Source organism: Octodon degus, unplaced genomic scaffold, assembly GCF_000260255.1.
Source record: "Octodon degus isolate 3935 unplaced genomic scaffold, OctDeg1.0 scaffold00056, whole genome shotgun sequence".
In the NCBI taxonomy this organism is placed as follows: Eukaryota; Metazoa; Chordata; class Mammalia; order Rodentia; family Octodontidae; genus Octodon; species Octodon degus.
The window spans coordinates 10,528,997-10,533,649 of record NW_004524632.1 but is presented as its reverse complement, the minus strand read 5'-3'; positions in this window follow the sequence as shown (position 1 = coordinate 10,533,649).

The window sequence follows — 4,653 nt, the reverse complement described above, 5'->3', positions numbered from 1 at the left end:
AAATAAATAAATAAATAAATAAAATTAAAAAAAAAATTATGTTCTTAGGGCTGGCCAGATAGCTCACTGGACTAAAGTGCCTGCTTAGGCAGAGTGCAGTGGCCGAGGTTCAATCCCCAGTGTGCCATGCCAGCCCCACCCCAGGGTGCACTGAGGTGGCAATTGAGACAGGGCGTGGTGGCGTGCACCTGTAATCCCAGCGCTTGGGAGGCTGAAAACAGGAGGGTCACTACAAGTCCAATCTACTTAGTGAGATGCTATACTAAATACATTTAAAAATATTTTCTATACTTATGTACAGTGCATAACAAACACACTCATGGCAGGGACTGCAGGACCTGCATGGCTCTGGGTGCTGCAGTCCCCAACCTTGTCCCTCCCTTCCACCACGTCCGCTTCCCTGTTCCCAGCCTCTATTTTGTTTCCCTCTTTAAGTTACTTAGACCTCGGGCTGCTCACAGGAGAGAACTTGTGTGATGTTTAACTTATGTGTCTGATTTATTTCACTCAAAATTAGGGACACCAGCCGGGTGTGGTGGCACACACCTGTCATCCTGACCCTCGAGGCTGAGGCAGGAGGATTGCTGTGAGTTTGAGACCAGCCTGGGCTACACAGTGAGTTCAAGGCCAGCCTGACTGCATAGCAAGACCTTCTCTCCAAACAAAATAAAGTAAAACTTCCTGTCTTAAACAAAAGTCCACTAGGACCTCTTGGTGTACATTACATACAAGTTTGATTAATTTACTATTTTTGCTTAGTTGTTTTGAGACAGGGTTTCTCTGTGTGGCCCAGGCCGGCCCTGAGTTCCTGGACTCGTGGGCCAGGGCATCGTGGACACTGGGCCGGATGCACACCTGCGGGCTGCTGTCCCCACCCGAGGACACACGGTGCGAGTCCCGTGCTTGCCCCGGTGGGCCCCGACTTCACTGAATGAGGGTGAAGCTCAATCTCTGCATCCAGGAGTCCTGGGTCTTGCAGGCCCCAGCGCTGCTGTCCCAGCAAACCCCAGCCCTGCTGCCACTGTGGCCCTGTCCCCACACACGGCCCCTCCGCTGTCCCCACTCGCTCCTCCCGCAGGGCTGGAGGAGAATCAGAGCCTGGACGCATGATGTCTGCTCTACCTTGACCGACTTCAACCACTTCCTGTTTTTAACCCAGCGCCCACAGTGGCTGAAAATAAACCAGGAAGGAGGAGGATTGAAGAGGATTTAAACTGGGTGACAGACAGGGCCGGCTGTGGGCTCGGTGGCAGCAGAGGTGGGCAGGAAGGGAGCGATCTGTTTAAAGGGCATTTGAAGACCCATTAATCCAGGCAAGAGCCACAGGGGAGGCAGGTGCTGCCAGCCGGTGCCCGGGAGCCCTTGTCATTCAAGTGTGCAGAGCACTGGGCTGGAAGTGCGATGGTGAGGAGGGTCCCGGCTGCTGGCTTTAGGTACACTATGTAGCCCAGGCTGGCCTCGAACTCCGATCCTCCTGCTTCAGCCTTCTGAGTGCTGGGATGACGGGGGTGTGCCACCACCCAGCTAGCTAGGGATGATTCCTTTTTTTTTGTGCTAGGGATTGAGCTCAGGTTCTTGGCACTGAGTTAAACCTCCAGGTTTATTTTATTTTATTTTATTTTTATGTATTTAGTACAGGGTCTACAGGGTCTCACAACACAGACTGGACTTGTAGTGATCCTGGTTTTTAGCCTCCCAAACGCTAGGATTACAGGTGTGTGCCACCAGGCCCAGTCTCAATTGCTGTCTCAGTGGGGTCAGGATGGCATGGCCAGCCAGGGATTGAACCCCGGGCCCTGTGTCTGCCTAAGCAGGCGCTTTAATCCACTGAACTATCTAGCCAACCCAGACTTATTTTAAAATTTAGAAACAGAATCTTGCTAAATCCTTAAGTAGAGCAGGCTGGGCTCAAACTTGCAGTTCTCCTGCCTCAGCCTCCCCGAGGCGGGGCTGCAGATGTGCACCATCGGGACCAGCTCCACCAGTGTTAAGTCCATATTTATTGTGACTGTGGCTTTTGAGTTTAGTGTTTGGAGGGGACATTTCCTCTTTGTTCTTGGATATTCTCCGAGCAAGGAGACCTGGTGTCTTCAGCGACGCCTGGCAGAGCTAGCTCTTCTGCCTGGCCCTGGGGGAGCCCCATGAATGGGCATTTTATGAATGTTTGAACCAGGAGGACTGAAGAGCTGGCAAGAGAAGCCCTAGGGCTGCATGCTACGCGCTTGTCCTGAAATAATGCGATTTCCCCACAAGTTAGTCCCCCTGCCTGAAGCCCTAGGTACCCAGGAGGCTGAGGCAGGCTCACCCGCCCAAGGAGCTCCCATCCAGGAAAATACAAAACGGCTGGGGAGATAGCTGGGCGGTCTAAGCGCCTGCCTGGCAAGTGCCAGAACCTGAGTTCGATCCCCGGTACCGCATGCCATGCTGGCCCCGAAACCAGGCGTAGTGGCACACTCCTCTAATCCCAGCACTGGGGAGGCTGAGACAGGAGGATCACTACAAGTCCAAGCTGCAGAGCAAGATCCTGTACCAAATAAACCCCAAATTAGAAAATTAAAAAAAAATAGGGTGGTTGGCTTAACTCAGTGCAAAAACCCTGTCTGAACAAACCAAAACCCCCCAAAACCCCCAAACTCCCCAAAAGTGTGAAGAGAGCTGGGCTGGAAATAGGGTCCAGCGTGCTTGATGGCAAGGTAAAGTATTTCTACACTAATTCCACAAGGGGGTGCCACTGAGGCGGTAAACAACAGATGGTGCTCCCTGAATGGGCGCTGTGATTTTCACAGGAATGGACAGCCATGAATAGGTTTCCATCGAGTCTGCAGATTCCTGTGGTTTTAACTGACTAGTTTTTGTCCTCCTAACCACCATTTGAAGCAAAGTCTGTCCCTGTAATCCCTGTGGCCGCACAAGGTGGGGTGGGGGGAGCTGGAAGCTGGTGGCCTTGTCACCCACACCTGGCTCTTTCATATCCACACCTTTTTTTTTCTGAGACAGGGTCTCACTACATGAGGCTGGCCTTGAGCTATGTTGCCCAGGTCGACCTCGAATCTGCAGTAATCCGAAGCCTCAGCCTCCCTCCAGACTATGGGATTAGAGGAGTGCTGCCACCATACCCTGCCCTGAACGCCTAAATCTTGAGCCGTAGCTGAGGGCAGTGCCAGCTCACGGCATCTCCAGCCCCCTTCTCCACTTGCTGGCACAACCCCTCCAAGGCTCCTCCAGCCTGCCCACTGCACCCCAGCCCTTGAGTTTGGGGGCGAGCCGGCCACTGGGCCTCTGGGTCCGAGGCCACACTGCCTCCACCTGGACACGCCCATCTGTCAGGCAGCTCCCCTAGGCTGTGGCCTGGCTGTCAGGCCCACTCCAGCAGTTCTTCCACACTTACCCAAATCTGACTGCAAGGACTGCACTTGGATTTCCCACCAGGCATGGTGGTGGACCCCGGTGATCCCAGCACTTGGGGGCTAATGCAGGGGGATCAGTGCAAGTTTGAGGCCAGCCTGGGCTCCACAGTTGTTTAAGGTTGAGTTTGAACCACACAGCTGGACCACCTTACTTCCCCCAAAAACCCAAACTTGAGCTCTTCCAAGCTACACACCAGAACACTTAGGCACTAGACAACCCAGGGCCTTCTGCACTCCTAGACCTTCTGGGGGTGGTTTCTGGCAAAGTTGAACTTGCCCTGGTTGAGCCAGCAATTCCAGCCTCCCAAGGTCCAGGGATGACGGCCTGGTGTCACCTGGCACCCTTGAAGGACAGATCTTGATACCCCTTCATCAGGAATGAGCTTTGCTTTTATTGGTACTGGAGATCGAAATCAGGACATTGTGTCATTGAGCCCTCACCCTGGCCCGTTTTGCTTTTGGGTCTTTTGAGACAGGGTTCCACCACGCAGCCCAGGCTGGCCTCAGTCCTGCTTCAGCCTCTTCCAAAGCCCGCCCTGCCCTAGGACGCCTCTGCACCTTCTCCCAGGAGCTCATGAGCGTCAGGGACGCCTGGCCCAGGTGTAGCTCCTGAGAATGCAGCCCCGCCGCCTGCTTGCTCCCTTTAGACTGACTACCCAGAAAGCACAAGCTGCAAGGCAGGCACTTCTGAAAACAAGTTTTATTTAAATAAGGGCTTAAATACATTACACAACATCAAACCGGAAGGGAGAAAGAAAACCAAACCCCGTTTGTGACTTCCCATGGTGTGGGCAGCGGCTGGGTGGGCTGCGAGCTCCGCAGCAGCTTGGGTCAGTGTGCCCATCAGGTTAACTGCTCCGGGTGCGCTCCTGTGCGGGGCGTGGTGTCCCTTAGCTGGGCCACCTGGTCCAATGCCCTGGGCAGCCAGCTGGGCAGGTTACCACCTCGCTGGAGGGAGGGTGACCCGCCTGTCACCTGGTCAGGCTGGACTCCGGGGCTCTCGGCTACCAGAGGTCCCACTAGTGGCGCAGCCATGCTGCCACCTCACCCCGCGCTCTCCTGGGTCCCTGCGGTTGCTCAGGTGGGCACCTTCTCCTAGGGGCAGGGACCGGGCAGGGGAGCTCCTGGCCAGGCACAGCTGCCTGAGGTCTCAGGGCGCTGCTGAAACACCGCGGGACTGCAGCTCCAGCCACACGCTGCCCGCGGCCCAGAGCGTGAGCTCCGCTCAAATGAGGGACTTCCAGAC